Source organism: Jaculus jaculus, chromosome 3 (assembly GCF_020740685.1).
Source record: "Jaculus jaculus isolate mJacJac1 chromosome 3, mJacJac1.mat.Y.cur, whole genome shotgun sequence".
Taxonomy (NCBI): Eukaryota; Metazoa; Chordata; class Mammalia; order Rodentia; family Dipodidae; genus Jaculus; species Jaculus jaculus.
In genome coordinates, this window is record NC_059104.1 from 125491161 (window position 1) to 125510644 (window position 19484).

The 19484-nt window shown below is 37.6% G+C and overlaps 1 pseudogene; it reads left to right on the forward strand.

Moving 5' to 3' along the window:
* The first annotated feature begins 13565 nt into the window (after window positions 1-13565).
* On the forward strand, window positions 13566-14517 carry LOC101616535 (annotated as a pseudogene).
* The last annotated feature ends 4967 nt before the right edge of the window (window positions 14518-19484 follow it).

Here is a 19484-nt window from a genome sequence, read left to right on the forward strand (position 1 = left end):
GTATCAAAAAAGTAAGTGTTATCTCAATTTTCCAGGTGCTAACTCACTCTCCATTGGAGAATCTTCTTCTCTTTTTCAGATAGATACAGATCCTAAGGAGAGAGCTGCCCCAACATACCTCAAAAGGGGCCCAACTGAAACTAAGGAAAATTGGCGAAACAAGCAAGGGTGCTGTTTTCCTGATGAACTGGATACCAGCACAAAGGGGAAGGAGACCAACACAGAGAAAAATCAACTCCTACCAAATCAGAGATCCAGAGCCTCAGAGGCCCCCAACACCTCAGCACTAAAGCAGACCAAAAATGAACCCAACATGGCTTACTGATTTTGTTGTGAGATGTCCTTAATTCTCCTTCACTTTGGGTAGATAGGTTTGCAGGATTAAGTAATCATGGTTGACAGTTTTTCTTTTCCAGAACCTGGAATACATCATTCTAAGCCCTTCTGGCTTTTTTTTTTTTTAATATTTTTTGTTCATTTATTTATTTATTTATCTGCGAGTGACAGACACAGAGAGAAAGACAGGTAGAGGGAGAGAGAGAGAATGGGCACGCCAGGGCTTCCAGCCTCTGCAAACGAACTCCAGACGCGTGCACCCCCTTGTGCATCTGGCTAACGTGGGACCTGGGGAACCGAGCCTCGAACTGGGGTCCTTAGGCTTCACAGGCAAGCGCTTAACCACTAAGCCATCTCTCCAGCCCCCTTCTGGCTTTTAAAGTTTGTGTTGAGTAATCTGTTGTGATCATGATGGGCTTCCCTTTATAGGTGACTTGCGTTTTTCTTTCTCCCTGCTTTCAATATATTTTCTTTGGCTTGAGTGTTTAATGGTTTAATTATAATGTGGAGAAAAGTTCTTTCCAGGTTTTGTCTGCTTGGTGTTCTAAAAGCTTCCTGTATCTGCATTGGCATTTCATTCCCAATTTGGGGAAAATTTTCTTCTGTGATTTTGTTGGAAATGCCTTCTATGCCTTTAGATTGAAATTCTTCTTCTCCTCCTATGATAACCTGAATTCTTATGTTTGATTTTTCAGTGTCCCTAATATCTTGAAATTCATATTCATATCTTCTTATCAGCTTCTCTTTGTCTTTGTTGGACTCTACTAGATCTACTGTCTGGTCTTCTCATTTAGTAATTCTGTTCTGCCCTTCATCCATTCTACTGGTGAGAGGTGAGAAATTCCATAGAATTTTTTATTTGTTACTGTGTTTTTCAGTGCTACTATTTCTGCCTGTTTTTTCTTCAGTATTTTTATTTTCTTCCTCATGTCTTGGAATGACCTCCTTATTTCATTAATCTTGTTTCCTGTGTTCTGTTGGAATTCCTTCAGGAGTTCATTTTCTTCTTTAATTCCCTTGTTTTCTTCTTTGATTCCTTTGTTTTCGTCTTTGTTTTATTTGAGTACAGACACAACCATTCTTTTGAAATCTTTGTCAGGCAGTTCATCTAAGACAGTCCAATTGGTGATCATTTCTGATGGATTTATAATTTTAGTGGTATTGTATTGTCTTCATTCTTGTATTATAATGTAGCAATTTTTTCATCCTGAGTTGATTTGATGCTTTGGTTTTCTATTTATCTGCAGTGCTTTTAGACTTTGAAATTCAACTTTATGTACCTTCAGAGTAGGAGCTTAAGGTGCCAAGTGTAGCTCTTGTACTCCAATCCTACCACAGAAATAACCCTAGGTGTTGAGTTCGCCTGCTGTTCAAGTATTCTAGTTGTCTGGGTGGAGCAATTTACTACCAAAATTTTAAAATTCTACCAAGTAATATACACATTCAATAAAAACCAGCACAGAGTATGGAAGTGTGGGGGTTGAAACAAACAGATATCTTTATAACGCCAAAATTCCCAAGGGTGGGTGTTGCTCTACCCCCTTAATCTTGTCAGCAGAGAGCTTGAGATTTCTGTTCTTAAATGGGTTCCCAGTCAGCCTGGGTCTGAATAAGACCTGCTCTCAACAATGACAGAAGAAAAAGACAAAGGCTCTATGAATCTGAAAACATCAAAAGCAACATTAGTGAATCCCTAAGTACTGCTTAATTGAGCATGGTAAAGCCAACCAAGAATATGAAATCCATAATCTTCCCTAACATGGAAAAATATTAGCACTTCCAATGCAGGACCATGTACCTGCTATTTTGTCACTCAGTCTCAGTACCTTTTGGGGTAGCTTCTAATCTCACCAATGCTGAGTGCCCACATCAATCCCTCTGTGTTGTCCTGTGGATCTGTTCTTCTGATCAGCTAGCTGGATGCCCTGCAGCCAGGGGCTGAATGCATTCTCTGGAGATTCCTGTTTCTGATGGTTGGGGGAAAGGGAGAGTACAGTAAGCCGGGAGTTTTCCTGGAACTGCTAAGCTTTCCCACCTATATCCTCTTCAGCTGGTCTCTGCTGTTTCCCCTTCAAGTTTTTTGACTTTGCAAGGAGGCTGATGAGGTTGTAAAATTCCCTAGTTTGGTCTCTGCTCCTGCAGCCTGGTGCTGGGCCAAGGCAGCATGTGGATTCATGCTGATTGGGGTCACAAGCGCCTTCACAGGATTCTGGCTGGTTTCCTCCTTTCTAGTAGATCTTGGTCTTTTTCGTGCTTCTCCTCTGTGGCCTATAAAAACCTATACACCTTCACTTTTCAGAAGAAGCGTGTATTTTGCTGTGGTTTTGTTTATATCCTTCCCTAGGTTGGATTAGCATGACTCCTATACAGCCATCTTACCTAGAAGTCCCTTCTGCTTTTTGAGTCCTGGAGACTTCCTTATGTTCAAGTTATACCATTAAGCACATAATACATCTATAAATTCACAAAATGTGGCCTCACTGACAGAAAATGGAAATTGCCATCAGTTTCCCAGAAAATACAGTAAAATGTAAATTAAATTAAACACAAAATGTAATATTTATGCTAGCCAATATAATTAGCTATGAGTAAATATTAAAATAACTTTTCTGGAGGAATATCTATATTTCTTTGTCAATAAAATACATTCAATTTTAATATCTAAGAAAGTATTTGACAAGAATCTTTTATACTCACTACAATATATTACCTATCTTAGAATAAACAATTTTTGATGTTGGACAGACTGTCAGAAATGTGTTCCTACTAATAAAGTATCATAGTAGATTGTCTTCTTTAGGTTTCAAAAGCATATTTTTTATTAAATGGCATGAATTACAAGACCCACTACAGGGTTTTCCCCCATCCATTTAGTGTTATGTTTCAATTACATTTTTTTAAATTTTTATTAATTAGAAACTTTGTTGTACAGGCAAATTATATGTTGGTTCCCTTTCCCCCTCCCCTCTTCACAGTCTTCATTTCACTGAGGACCTTCTTCAGTGTGGTTTCTAGTATTCACCATGGGGATATAGGCTCTCATCAAGTTCAGAATTTCTGTTTTGATCCCATTTGAGCATCCTCAGTGTCTATGGCTATCTCCCTGGAGTAGGTTGCCAGGCTTGCCATGAAAGCAGCACTCATGTTTAACTCACCATTTACTTCTATGTACCCTGGATAATACACAAGAGGTGGCTCATCTTATTATAGGAAGTCAGCTACTTTTCCTTGATGGATTTGGGGTTTCCCTGTGTTTTTTTTTTTTCTACCTTCTATAAAAATAGAAAACAGTCTGCAATAGAGAGTGAGAGCAGTATGGATTAAAGGGGATACTTTAAAGCATACTTAATTAAGAGAAATTTTATGAGTGTACCCTCTATTTTGGGCAAAGACTAGTGGAATCATCTCACTGGAGTCCATTGCCATCATCTCTGCAGGATTTTGACTTGGTTCCCAGGTCCAGTTCCTTCCCATCATACTTTATATGTCTCACTCTGTTAGCTTATAGTTGAAGATTTCACTCAAAATGTTCATTTGATCAAATTAAGTGCCTTATCACCTTAAGTTTACCTTTTTAATTTTTTTTTATTTTTAGTTTATTTAAGTTAGTGAAAGAGGGAGAGAGAGGAAGAAAGAGAGAGAATGGGTATGCCAGGGCTTCCAGCCACTGCAAACAACCTCCAGACACATGCTCCACCTTGAGCATCTGACTTTCGTGGGTCCTGAGGAAATGAACCGAGATCTTTTGGCTTTGCAGTCAAGCACCTCAACTGCTAAGCCATCTCTCCAGCCCCACATTTATTTAGTTTTGCTTTTAATTTTCACATATTTGGGGCTTTAATTGCATATATTACATATCAATCAGGACAGAATCAAAAGTATTTTGAGTATAAAGCAATGAGGAAATTATAAACAGTTGAATGGCATTAAAGGAAGTGTTTAAAAGGAAAAACATCAAAGAAAGAAATGAGGGGCCAAGGGCATGACTTAAGTCCAGTGACACTGCAGGAGATTCCATTGGCATCTGAAACACTTGGGTTAGACATGATATCTGGCTAGTCTGAGTGTGGCTCTGTCTCTGAGTCTTCAGGAGAGCTGTACTGGCAGGCTTCTGGTCCCTGGTCCCTGGTCCCTGTTCATCAGCAGTACAGCATTCCCAGCTGGAAGCTGGAGAGACACAGCAAAAGAAAGGCAATTCTAAACTCTTATGTGAACTTCACATTGGAATCAGACTTCCTCTGACCAACTCTCCAAACAAAAACTTCAGCCTTTCTTTCACCTGATAAATCTCACATACCTGCAGCTTCATCACGTCTAACTTGAAAACAGAATAAAATGGAATTCTAGGAAATTATTTCCAAATTAGTAAAGACAATATCACAAGCCATCTTAGTCATCTCTTGTCAACTTGGTGCCCATACATAACTGTTTAAAAATATTTAACGTCCAAATAAAGTTCTGCTTCTTACTAATATTCCTGGTTCATGCCCAAATAAATATATGATGTGCCCCCAATCATTATATCTCAAAGAACAACTTATCTATCCTTAGATCATGATAACCCTCTTCCAGAAATCACTTTTTCTGGCCTTCTATAAATCAAAGTTTGTTGTGCAAGATTAGCCTGGGGTCTCTTTGGCATGCTAGTGAATTTGTGCGTGCATGTCTGTAGATATTGTATATGCATAATAACAATTATAGACCCCTTTGATCTTACACATTTTATCTGAAATTTTTACAAGTTGCAGTAACGTTGTATTGCATTATCAAAAATAGTTTTAATTATTAAAAAGTTCAATTAAGACTTTCAGTTAAGATGGTGGCGTAGGTACCATGCCAAAGCAGCCTAGGGGGAAAAAGCACCAAAAAAAAAACTCAGCAAAATACACACTTTTACTAAAAAGGATGCAGAATATACATTCTTTTCAGCAGCACATGGAACAATCTCTAAAATAGACCATATATTAGGACATAAAGCAAATCTTAACAAATTCAGGAAAATTGAAATAATTCCTTGCATTATATCTGATCACAATGGAATTAAAACTACATATCAGTAGCAAGAAAGGCTATAGAGCATACAAAAAATCATGGAAACTAAACAATACACTACTAAATGATGAATGGGTCAATGAAGAAATCAAGAACGAAATCAAAAAATTTATAGAGTCAAACAAAAATGAGAACACAACATATCAAAATCTCTGGGACAAAATGAAACAGTTCTAAGAGGTAAGTTTATAGCCTTAAGTGCCTATATTAAGACATTAGAAAGGTCGCAAGTAAACGACCTAATGCTTCACCTTAATGCCTTGGAAAAAGAAGCACAAGGCAAATCAAAAATCAGTAGATGGGAAGAAATAGTAAAGATTACGGCAGAAATTAATGAAATAGAAACAAAATAAACAATCCAAAGAATTAATGAAACAAAGAGTTGGTACTTTGAAAGGATTAACAAGATTGATAAACCCTAGCAAATCTGACCAAAAGAAAGAGAGAAGAGACACAAATTAATAAAATCAGATATGAAAAAGCTAACATCACAACAGATTCCAGAGAAATTCAAAAAATCATAGGGACATACTATAAAAGCATATACTCCACAAAGTATGAAAATCTGAAAGAAATGGATCATTTCCTTGATTTATATGACCTACCTAAATTAAATCAAAATGAGATTAATCACTTAAATAGACCTATAACAAGCATGGAGAGCTGAACAGTTATCAATAATCTCCCAACTAAAAAAAGCCCAGGCCCAGATGGATTCAATGCTGAATTTTATCAGACCTTTAAGGAAGAGCTAACACCATTGCTTCTTAAGCTTTACCAGGAAATAGAAAAAGAAGGAATTCTACCAAACTCCTTCTATGAGGCCAGCATCACCCTGATACCAAAACCGGGCAAAGATAGAACAAAAAAAGAAAATAACAGACCAATCTCCCTCATGAACACAGATGCAAAAATTCTCAACAAAATATTGGCAAACAGAAGACAAGAGTATATCAAAAAGATCATTCACCTTGACCAAGTAGGCTTTATCACAGAGATGCAGAGATGGTTCAACATACACAAATCTATAAATGTAATACGTTATATAAACAGGTTGAAGGACAAAAATCACATGATCATCTCATTAGATGCAGAGAAAGCATTTGACAAAATACAACATCCCTTCATGATAAAAGTCCTACAGAGACTGGGAATAGAAGGAACATATCTCAATATAATAAAGGCTATTTATGACAATCCCACAGCAAACATATTACTAAATGGGGAAAAATTGGAAACTTTTCCACTAAAATCAGGAACAACACAAGGGTGTCCACTGTCCCCACTTTTATTTAATATAGTTTTGGTAGTCTTTGCCATAGCAATAAGACAAGAGACACACATAAAAGGGATACAAATTGGAAAGGAAGAGATCAAGTTATCATTATTTGCAAATGACATGATTCTATACATAAAGGACCTAAAGACTCTACTAGCAAACTGTTAGAGCTAATCAAAACCTACAGCCATATAGCAGGATACAAAATAAATACACAGAAATCAGTAGCCTTCATATATGCTAACAACAAACACACAGAGGATGAAATCAGAGAATCACTCCCATTCACAATTGCATCAAAAAAAAGTAAAGTACCTTGGAATAAACCTAACCAAGGAAGTAAACAATCTCTACAATGAGAACTTTAAAACACTCAAGCGAGAAATTGAAGAAGACACTAGAAAGTGGAGAAACATCCCTTGTTCCTGGATTGGAAGAGTCAATATTGTGAAAATGGCAATCTTACCTAAAGCAGTCTACATATTTAATGCAATCCCTATCAAAATACCAAAAGCATTCTTCATGGAAATAGAAAAAACAATCCAAAAATTCATTTGGAATCACAAAAACCCTCGAATATCTAAAATAATACTGAGCAACAAAAATAAGGCTAGTGGTATAACCATACCTGATTTTAACCTATACTACAGAGCCATAGTAACAAAAACAGCATGGTACTGCCACAAAAACAGACATGTAGATCAATGGAACATAATAGAGGACCCAGATGTAAGGCCAAGTGGCTATAGCCAACTGATATTCAATAAAAAAGCCAAAAATACTCATTGTAGAAAAGACAGCCTCTTCAGCACATGGTGTTGGGAAAACTGGATATATATCTGCAGAAGGATGAAAATAGATTCTTCTCTCAAACCATGCACAAGAATTAAGTCCAAATGGATTAAAGACCTTAACATCAGATCTGAAACTGCTAGAAGAAAAAGTAGGGGAAACCCTTCAACATATTGGTCTTGGCAAAGACTTTCTGAATACAACCCCAATTGCTCAGGCAATAAAACCACAGATTAATCACTGGGACGTCATGAATTTACAAAGATTTTGCACTGCAAAGGACACAGTGAAAAAAGCAAAGAGGCAACCTACAGAATGGGAAAACATCTTCGCCAGCTACATATCTGATAGAGGATTAATATCTACGATATACAAAGAACACAAAAAGTTAAATAATAAGGAATCAAACAAGCCAATCAAAAAATGGGCTATGGAGCTAAATAGAGAATTCTCAAAGAAAGAAATATGGATGGGTTATAAGCATCTAAAAAATGTTCTACCTCACTAGTCATCAGCGAAATGCAGATTAAAACTACATTGAGATTCCATCTCACTCCTATCAGATTGGCCACCATCATGAAAACAAATGATCATAAATGTTGGTGGGGATGTGGAAAAAGAGGAACCCTTCTACACTGCTGGTGGGAATGCAATCTGGTCCAGCCATTGTGGAAATCAGTGTGGAGGTTCCTAAAACAGCTAAAGATTGATCTACCGTATGACCCAGCTAAAGCACTCCTCAGCATATATCCAAAGGACTCATTTTATTTCCTTAGAAGTACATGCTCAACCATGTTTATTGCTGCTCAATTTATAATAGCTGGAAATGGAACCAGCCTAAATGTCCCTCAACTGATGAGTGGGTAATGAAGATGTGGCACATTCATACAATGGAGTTTTACTCAGCAGTAAAGAAAAATGAAGTTATGAAATTTGCAGAAAAATGGATGGACCTGGAAAGGACTATACTAAGTGAGGTAACCCAGGCCCAGAAAGCCAAGCGCCACATGTTCTGTCTCATATGTGGATCTTAGCTACAAATGACTGTGCTTCTGCATGAGAAGGAAAATACTTAGTAGCAGAGGCCAGTAAATTAAAAAGGAGACATAAAGGGAAGAGAAAGGAAGGGAGGAGGGTACTTAATAGGTTGATATTGTATATATGTAAGTACAATGATTGAGATGGGGAGGTAATATGATAAAGAATGGAATTTCAAAGGGGAAAGTGTCGGGGGGGGGAGGGAATTACCATGGGATATTTTTTTATAATCATGGAAAATGTTAATAAAAATTAAAAGTAAATAAATAAGTTCAGTTAATTTGTTAATTTTAACTCTCAGCTGGGGTCTTCCCTTTGAATTGTAGTAAACCTCCACAAATGATTAAAACCAGTAAACCTCAAGTGAGTCTTATACATACTAGAGATTTTCTATTGTTCTAACATTTAAAAGAGGGTTTTTGTTTTGCTTTACTTATTTTATATTATTTTGTTTAAAAGAAAAAATGTATAAATGATTGGTAAACGTATGCATAAATAATAGATAAACAAGTAATATTTTAATGGATGGTGCTGGATAAGTGAGAGAAAATAGCTGAGTAAAAGAGGAGGCTAACCAAAGGATAACCAAAAGCAAGTAATTTACACAAGAAAGAAAGCTAATTGCTGATTTATTTCTTTGAAGCTTAATAGCTTATCCCTAGGCTCCTCCCCCATGCTCCCTTATTATCTAAGCAGAGATATTTTCAATGAGCTATGTAGCAACTATAACTTAAAAGCCCCTCCTTTACAATAAAGATCTTCATGGAAAGATTTTCACCTCCAAAATAAAGCTAATAATCCTGTAAAAAAGTAATGACCATAATATAATTACAGTACTGCTTATTAAAATGCCCCTCCATTTGCTACAGATGCACAGTTCATGGTTATGGAAAGGGGTAATTTGTTTAATAATATATTCACCCAGCTACACATAATATGATTTAATCAGTACATTATATGCAGGCTTCAAATGTAAATTATCTCAAATGATCTAATGAATTATTAACGGTTTGCAGTCACTGAACAGTTATGGAGGAAGGACAGTTGTAGAGATTCATCACATCCCCTTGTAAATCTCTCTACCTTTCAGCTATATCTAAACATTAAGACTGAAAACAGCCTTTCATTCCAAACCACAGAAGAGAAGCTCTCCTTGTGGAAGACAAAATCAAAACTAGTTTCATGATTTGATATTGGCAGGCTTCATGTCATTGAGCATAAACCAGTAACATCTTGTTCTAGCCACATATTTCTCCCTCACATTCCATATTGAAGTCATCACATAACCACACAGCCTTTCCTATAACATAATAATAAGATGGCCATCTTCCTGCTTCTATGAGCCTGGTCCAAACCAGGGTCACTTTAATAGACTTTAAGTATGTCCTTCCACTTTTATGTTTGTTTTTTTGTTTTGTTTTGTTTTGTTTTGTTTTGTTTTTCGAGTAGGGTTTCACTTTAGCTCAAGCGCTCTTGGAATTTACTATGTAGTCCCAGGCTGGCCTCGAACTCACAGTGATCCTCCTACCTCTGCCTCCCAAGTGCTGGGATTAAAGGTGTGCACCACCACACTCGGCTTATGTTTGCTTTTTTAAAGCACTTTCTCCATTCAAACATCAGTATGGTGCTATCAAAATGAAAGATAAGAGCTCCTGGCATTTATTTGCTAAGCATTCTTTGTCAGTTGCTCACTTAACAAGGAGCAAAGGCCAAGGACCTGTGATGGCTATGTTCTCCAGGAAATTAACTAGACTTGTCCACATGAGGCTCATGGGTCGAAATGTGAAGGTAAAACACACATATCCATGAAGTCTTGGCTCATAATTGGTCTATGTGCAGTTCAATTTCATTATGAACCAGTCACACAGGAGCCCAGATAGAAAGAGGTGTGGAAACATTATCAATGGAAGAGTTCCAAAGACACCATAAGAAAAATAGTCATCACATCCCCATGTTGAAAATGTCACCCAAGTCATAAACTGGCAAATCCTCATAAGAATGTGGAATGTCCAGGAGATGATACAAATGAGAACCAAATTACAGTTCATTATCAATTCATAATAAGAAATTCATTTCAAGTGCAAATCTACATTGTGACCAAGATCTAAGACTAAAGTACCATCAAAAACATTAGAACTTTTGTTGTCCTTTCCTACTCTTAATAGCATTGTTATTGTTTAACCTTTTTATTAAAGACTAGAGACATGCTTTAGTATAATAGGAGAATATAATAATTTAGATGAAATGACTCACACATAATTTTGGCAGAGACATAAGAAGGCCTTAAGTGAAACACATATCACAATCCTATTAGAGGATTTGGAACTTTGGCTGATTATATATCCAAGTGCATTAACGGGGAAGTGGTGATCTAAGAAATGGAATGTGATCCAGAGGAAGCCATCAGATGCAAATATAGACATATACTGTATTGCCATTTTAGGTATTTAAACACATGCATTCTGTTTATTCCTTCCTGGACTATTTTCTCTCCCAAGTACTACTTTCATGTTTGATTTTTTTTTAAACTTATGATTTATAAAACCCATGATTTGTCCACCTTTTTATTTTCTCACTTTGGCACCAGGCTTATCTTTGCCCTCTGTCACATTCCTTTCTAACTAGGTCAGAAGCTCTAGTTTGAAAAAAAAAAGGCAGACTTTTCTTGTGTAGATATTTTAAATCTCCTTTATATTTCTTTCTCTGTATTCAAAGTACAAAGAAATCATGGGGTCATTGGAGTGTGGAGTTCTATGTGTAACTATAAACAAAATGTTAGAGACAAGAAAAAAAGTGATACAATAGTTCTTAAGACATCTGTGAATTTTGAAATACTCATTTATGTTGCTTTTATGGAAACTAAGGAAAAGGATAAAAGTCAATCCCTAACATTACCACTTCTTTTTAAAAGAACCCTCAAGACATGAGGCAGCATTTTGAGTAGGAATGGCCCTAGAATTTGAGTATGAATACAAAACTTGATAAGGGGCTATAGAGATGGCTTAGCAGTGAAGGCGCTTGCCAGAGACACCTAAGAACCTAGGATCAATTCCCAAGAAACCAGTAAGCCAGGTGCACGTGGTGGTTCATGCATCAAGTTGGTTTTCAGTGGCTTGAGGCCCTGGTGTGCGCATTCTCTCTCTTTCTCTTTCTCTCTCTCCCTATCTCTTCCCAGAAGCTAGTTTAGATATAAGTGGTTTATGCTTAAAAACCACACAGTAATTATACACATTTATAATTGGGAAAATTCATATTCATGAATGACATGATGACAAAACAAGGTACACACAGATCCAAGCACTGTGGCTTCTGTGATGGGAGTCCTGGAAATAAGCAACATTCTACTGCATTCTATTAGTAACATACCCTCTTGTTCAAAACAATTTTTTAAATCCCTTTTATGTTTTTGAAATAATACAAATCTACACACTACATTTAAAGCTATTGTCCTTTCGTTTTGTGACAATTTTATGTCATTAAATTCTCCAGTAAAACTTCAAGATTGCTGGTGTCTTTCTCAGAAAAGTAAATTCTGTATCACTACAAAAGTAGAATATGTACAGTATACTTTAAATGCCTTTATTAAGACAGTTTTCGTTATTCTTGCTGCTTCAGAGACAGAGGGGTCATCTGAATATACCAAGCTCAGATGAGTGAATGAATTTGATCGGACTCTAATTGCAATCATGGCTGCCGTCACATAGATGAAGAAATGGGTCAAAGCAACTCCACTTTGAAGTAGCAGTATGAGTGTGATTAAAACCTCCTGGGTATGTGGGGTGCCCTAGATCTGCTTGAATGCATTAAAAACTAAATCTCAAAAGAAAAGGGCTGAAAAAGTGTTGCTACTTCAGAATGTTCTAAAATCTCTACTGAGTCACGGTGAACAGGATTATCTCCCAAGTTTTTTCTTTTATAATCCTTACATTTTATTTATGGTGTATGAATATCATATTAAACATTTAGCATATGTCCATGTATGATGATACTAGAAAAGATATAATCCTGAGTCATATAAAACACATATATGAGTTCAATGATACAGAATTATTCCCTTTTACCCCATAATTGCAAAGCCCTAGTCAGGCTTCCAGCAGACTGGTAATTTCCATACAAGCTTTCATTTGTACCTAATGTCTTTGAACTTAATGTCATAGTAACCAAAGGTCAGTAATCTGGACCACTTCAACCAGTTCATCTCAATACTACTTGAAGATGCCAGTGTATGCAGAATTTTTATGAGAAAAAGCCATCTCAGAAGTTCTTACTCTTGAGATTTAAGAAGAGAACTATTAACACCATCTCACTGTAATAAATTAGCTTCAGAGTACTCCATTTTCAGCTCTGCTTCCCATGTTATTAATGCTCCAGAAATTTACTGTGGAGATATTGCTAATGAGTTTTGGGGTGTATGCGTGTGTGTGTGTGTGTGTGTGTGTGTTGTGTGTGTGTGTTATGTGTGTGTCTGCTTAGAAGCTGTAATATAGCCTCCATTTTTATGAATGTTCATCATGATTTTAGTTCATCTTAATGAGCATACCAGGTCTAGACCCTCACTGAACACTTTGGTTCATCATTGTCTGGCTCCTGGTGGCTGGATCTAAAACTGTTTCAGACTTTTCTTACCAAAATTCTTCAACCTTCAGTATTATGACACAGATTCCAATATATCTATACAAAGGGGGTTAACAGGCTATATAGGAACCTTGGCATTCATGTCAGCTCCAACTTGAGCTGCTTTACATTAGAGGCTTACTCAGATTAAGACTTCTTAATCCATTCCCATTTTTTATGTATACTTAGCATTGGATAAGTTACCTGCAGAGAGATAAGGTGTTATTTTGTACATCAATATATCAATGTACATGATATCATTATATGCAATCAAACAGTTCACTGAACTGAGAAAACAAGTATGGGAGTAGCTTGAGATGGGAACCACCAGCCAAACCACACAGAATCTGTTCATGTTCTTTATTGAAGCTTTCCGTATATATTTTCCAAAATTCTCCTTAAGAGTTAAATGCATCTCGAGAGGAAAGCAGGGAGTCTGCCGCCACCTCGGCGCGGCTACCTGTCGTGAGGTGTGGGGCGAGCCGCCACCAAGATGTGGAATAGTGGATTTGAAAGCTATAGCACCTCCAACTTTGGGGGAGCCAGTGGCTACACGCAGACCCCAAGGGGCTTCGGATCGCCGACCACTTCTCAGGATGAAAAGAAATCGAGAGCCCGAGCCCAGCACATCGTACCCTATACCATATCTCAGCTGCTTTCTGCTACTCTGGATGATGAAGTGTTCAAAATTGGAAATGTTGAGATCTCACAGGTCATTATTGTGGGAATTATCAGACATGCTGAGAAGACTCCTACTAATATTGTTTATAAAATAGATGACATGACAGCTGCACCAATGGATGTTTGCCAGTGGGTTGACACAGATGATGCCAGTGGAGAAAACACTGTGGTTCCTCCAGAAACATGTAAAAGTGGCTAGACACCTATGGTCTTTCCAGAACAAAAAGAGCCTGGCAGCCTTTAAGATTATTCCCCTGGAAGATATGAATGAGTTCACTGCACATATTCTGGAAGTAGTCAATGCACACATGATGCTGAGCAAATCCCACAGCCAGCCTTCAGCAAGCAGAGCATCTATCGGCAACTCAGGAATGAATGAAACAGGAAAGTTTGGGAATAACTTCATACCAGCAAATGGCCTCGCTGTGACCCAAAACCAGGTGCTGAATTTGATAAAGGCTTGCCCAAGACCAGAAGGACTGAATTTTCAGGATCTCAAGAGCCAGTTCCAGGACATGCCTATAGCTACAATCAAGCAAGCAGTGGATTTTCTGAGCAATGAGGGTCACATTTATTCTACTGTGGATGATGATCTCTTTAAATCCACAGATGCAGAGTATTTGGATCTCACTGGCTACCCAAGATGCTTCAGCTGGACCTGTTTTCATAATCTGCTATCTCTGGCTATGTGTTTGGCCACATGACTTCTAGAAAGGTTACATCTATAGGAGATCTCAATTGATGTCCTTTTGAAACTTACTGCTCTTCTCTCTCTCTCTTGTGTGTGTATGGCTTAAACGTTCTAAAGGAAAGGGGGCAATTGACAAGAGGTTGTAAACCAGGGTGGGATTTCTTCCAGACGTTCCAGTAAGTTAGTTAGTACAGGGTGGATAGCATTGAGCGAGGGCAGTACCACCTTATGCTTGGAGTGTCTGTTCATGGAAGGGCTCCTGCTGAGAAGATAAACAAGACCACTAGGGCCTGTGGGCACAGTACCAGCCGTTGTCGCTTCCCACTCTGGGTGTGTGGCATAGCTTTCCAAATCACACTTCCTTCCCCTTCTTGCCTGAAGCTGAAAGTGGGCTCCTGTGAAAGTGAGGTTCTGGAGCAGTGGCCTCGGGTCGGAGGAGAGGAAATGTAACAGCATCTTGTATAAATAAATGTGTTCATATGTTTAATAAAACAGTTATCTTATTACTGAAAAAAAAAGAGTTGCATGAATCTCAATGGCTGGACAGAATAGTCTACCCTTTCTTTATCAGCAGTATATCATACATAAAATACATAAAATGCAGGGCTAGGAAACAAAAAGTTCCCACTCTTAGACATGTCAACATTTCTACCAAAGTAAAAGAGAGAAATAGACAGTAGTGGCCCTAGAAATCAGTAATAAATCTATTCTCTATGTTGAGTATTGTGTACAGGTGTTTTTTTTTCATACAGGGAACTTTTTAACAATTTGAGGATCATTGCTGGAAAATATTCCTTTAATTTCTTCTTAATCAACTGCATGGTTAGAGAAACTTCATTTGATCAAAATTCCCAAGTAATAGTTTGGACAGTATTCTATACCTTAAGACCAACCCAAATCTGTTAAATTCACTAGACTGGCCTTCTTTCATTTTCCCCTTCTTTCTCTTCATTTTCATTATCCCTTTCTTCATTCTATTACACTTCTTGCACTTTCTCATTCCTATCTCCTTAAATTCTTTTTCTTTTCAAGTCCTTCCTTTCCTTCCACTTCATTTTTTTTACTTTTTCCTTTCCTCTACTTCTTCCTTTCTTCATTTCTTTTACTTTCCTTTTTTCTATGTCTCTTTCTATTCTTCCTATTTCTCCAGAAAAACCACTCTCACTTTGTCCTTGCCTATATAACATTTTACTTCTAACCGAAATAGATGTAGAGCATCTGTCTTTCAATAAATAATCAACACATGCATGTAAATCATTTAATATCCTCCAACGAGTGTGCTCAATGGAATTTACCTGAAGCAAATGCTAATGGTTTAGAATTTTAATAAGTGCTGTATTGTGCTGCCATATGAGCAATCTCCAGCATCTGTCAGAGATGCAGCATCTCTGACACTCATGCCAGTTTAATAACTGTAGAGAAATGAACAGGAATTGTGTGTTTAGCTGACAGTTTTAAAATGTGGAAGAACTATAAAATCCTCTCTATATAAATTTCCATCTTTTGATAGATGTTACTAAACTACAAGGTATATTTGTGGAATAATTTCTCCTTAATAAAAATAAGATATTATAAATATCTAGTATAATTGAAAAACCATGTTAAAGTGTCCACAAACTATTTTTATTGATAGTTACTCTTAAGCCAGTATTTCAATGAAAAAAAAACTATTTGGTTATTTTTTTCCAATGATTCAAGTATATTCACAGCTTTAAAGAGAACTAAATTCCAGAAAAAAAGATCATTGTAATGAAAATAACGTGATATCACATTAACAAAAATTTATACTTTAAAAAATGTTTTGCATCTAATCATTAATCATTTCTCTTTTTTCTTAGTATGGATTACCAGTTAAGAGTGTATGCGTAGGTGACCTATATCAAACATCAGTCCATGGAGGAAAGGTTTGCTTCCAACTTAACTAAATATGTATAATATGCATTAATTAAAAATCTATACTCAAACTGAGAGCAAAATAATGTGATGTCTTCAGTGACAAAATTACCCATAAATATCAAATGTCTTTGGTAATAATAGATTACTTTTTCTCTAATAGTTAACAAGTTTTTCTCTGAGGACTGTTGGCCCTTTTGTAAAGCTCACATTAACAAACATGTAATTAAGGAAAAAGGATGAATAGAAGGTAAAGTCAAGAGACAGCCTTTCACTCTCTATCTGCACTTTGTATGTCTGGAAAGTTCCAGAATCGCCTGCATGAGGAGAGTTATTGGCAAGTTCCAGGCTTATTCACAACTTATGCCAAAATAAGTTTATATTAACAGCAGCTGATCCAGTGAAAAGACATCAGTGCTCCAAATGTGAATGTGCTGACGACTCCCAGGACAATTTTGGGACTCACAGGCAGCAGTGTTCACAGATGGCCACAAATGGCAGTAAAGGCAGGTGGAAGTCACAGCAGTGAGCACTTCCCTGCGGTTTTTCTCTTTTACTTCCTGTCTGGGTGAGTCTTTTACTTTCTTCCCAGATGGTTTCTTGTGCATGTGTGCCCCTCCCTTCATCATTCACACACATCTTCCTTTCTTTAATGCCTGTCCCTTTAAAGTTAAAAAAAAAAAAAGTGAGAAGTTAGCCACATGAGAAGAAATAAACTACCCCGCTGAATTCAGCCAAGCCGCAGCTGAAACCACAGGGGAACTGGGCAGAGTAGCATGAATGCTGGTTCCATGGTGAACCTGATAGTCAGCACCAGGGTGCAGGAGACAGACTCTGATACTCAGCACCTACCAAAGCAGAGATCCAGAGGCTTCTAAAGCTCATCACTGGAGTAGGCTTCAACGTCACCCACCACGGCTCAGGTAATTTTGCAGAAGAGGTGGCTGGAAGATTTTAAGAGTTACAGGTTGAGACATCATGCCAGAGGCATTCCCTCCCCACAAAGTAACTGATTGCTGCTCTAAAAATGCATAAACCACAACCCCACGGGGAATATCTGTAACCCACTAAGGAGAATCCCCACAGGATTGGGGGCAAGGACTAGGGAAAAGAGGGTACCAACACATGATGTATCTATATGAAACATGTTGTAAATAACATTATTGATAATAATAATAAACATTAAAAATACAACATAAATTTTTAAAGTAAAAAAGAGCATAAAAATAGATCCTTATTTTATTGTGAAAGCAGACTATAAACATGTGGATATTCTATACATTACTACTATTTCTCTCCATTTGAACATATGAAATATTGGAAGAGTATAATCCACGAAATAGTCAACATAACTGACATCCTTTTATTACTTGGTGAGTTATGTTCAATGGCTGATTTTGTCCTACCTAGTAGATCTGTGTCAAATAAAAATTTTCCAACTCAAGAGCCGGGCGTGGTGGGGCACACCTTTAATCCCAGAACTTGGGAGGCAGAGGTAGGAGGATCACTGTGATTTCAAGGCCACCCTGAGACTACATAGTGAATTCCAGGTCAGCCTGGGTTAGAGTGAGACCCTACCTCAAAAAAAAAAAAAAAAATTCCAACTCAGAGATATAAATGATAATCAACTTACTTTACATTGAGTTGTAACAGACATTACTGAGCATTAATTGTGTGTTCAGGATTGGATTTTTAAAATTTAATTTATTTTTTTTTTTACTAATTAGTTTTGTACTCACTGAATACAGTCTCAGGTTGGTACCATTGTTAGGCTCATCCATGTACTACCCTCTTCCCCTGGCCCCTCCTTGTTGAGGTATATGGTTCGTGTTTTGTGGAGTTAGCCTACAGTTATGGGTGGGATAAATGTCTCTGCATATCATGATACAACATGTGGCTCTGAAATTCCTTCCACCCCCTCTTCCGCAAAATTTCCCTGAACCCTGTTGGGTTCATTTTTGGTCTGCTTCAGTGATGAGGTATTGGGAGTCTCTGAGTCTCTGGATGTCTGATATGGTAGGAGTTGATTGTTCTCTGTGTCGATCTCCTTCACCCTTGTGCTGGTACCTGGTTCACCAAGAGAACAGCACCCTTGCTTGTTTTGCCAATTATTCTTAGTTTCAGCTGGGGTCCTTTTGAGGTATGATGGGATGGTTCTCTCCTTAGGATCTGTGTCTATCTGAAAAAGAGAAGCAGATTCTCCAATGGAAATTAAAGTTAGCACCAGACAAATGGGATAAACCTTATTTTCTTTATAGAGAATTTAATAGGTGTAGGCCTGCTTATAGCCCACTATTGGTGGTAGCTTGATAATGGAGAGCAAGCTCATGTTTGGATATGGTTCTGACTTGTTTCCCAGCTCCAGCTACGGGTCCCGTACCACTGAGGGGATCAGTGTTAATCAAATCAAGATTAAATCAAGATCAAATCAAATGTTAGCCAAATCAAGAGCAACTGGTTTCCCACCATAGCTGTGCACCACTATTGCACTTGTGTGAGCATCACAACAGGTTATTTGCTGATAAGTAGGTTAGACCATGAGTTGCTTGGACAGATATTGGTCATTTTCCCTGAGTCACCCATGTAGCTAGCACCTTCTGGCACTAGACACACTGACTGTCTGGGGACTGACTCTCTTCCAGCTTCCAGCCATGCCATTCCATTTTATATGTCAACCACATAAGGTGGCTTCAGCAGTAGGGTATTACCACTAACATTTGGTGGTCATCAAGTACTCTGACAGAAATATGTTATTCTTTTAGGAAATCTTGTAGGTCTGTCTGATCAAAAGCTCATTGTGGATGAAAGCCACATGCTGGTACTGGGAGTTACAGGTCAGTGCCCACTAAGAAAAGGAAGAAAAAGATAACTAATATAAAAGAGTTAGAGAGAAGAGAGTCTGAAAGAGAGAGGGAGAGAAGCTGTGGAAGTTTAAGGTCAGTCTCCATCATACCCTCTCTGGTGTCTTGTGGCTCAGGTGTTCTCTCTAAGGGTCTGGTGACGGTTCAACCATTTGGTCTGCCTTTTCAGATGTAGAATTTTATGGTACCATTGCCATTTGGGTCTAGATTTGTTCTCCCACCTCCTCTCTCGCCCTCTCCTCCTTCC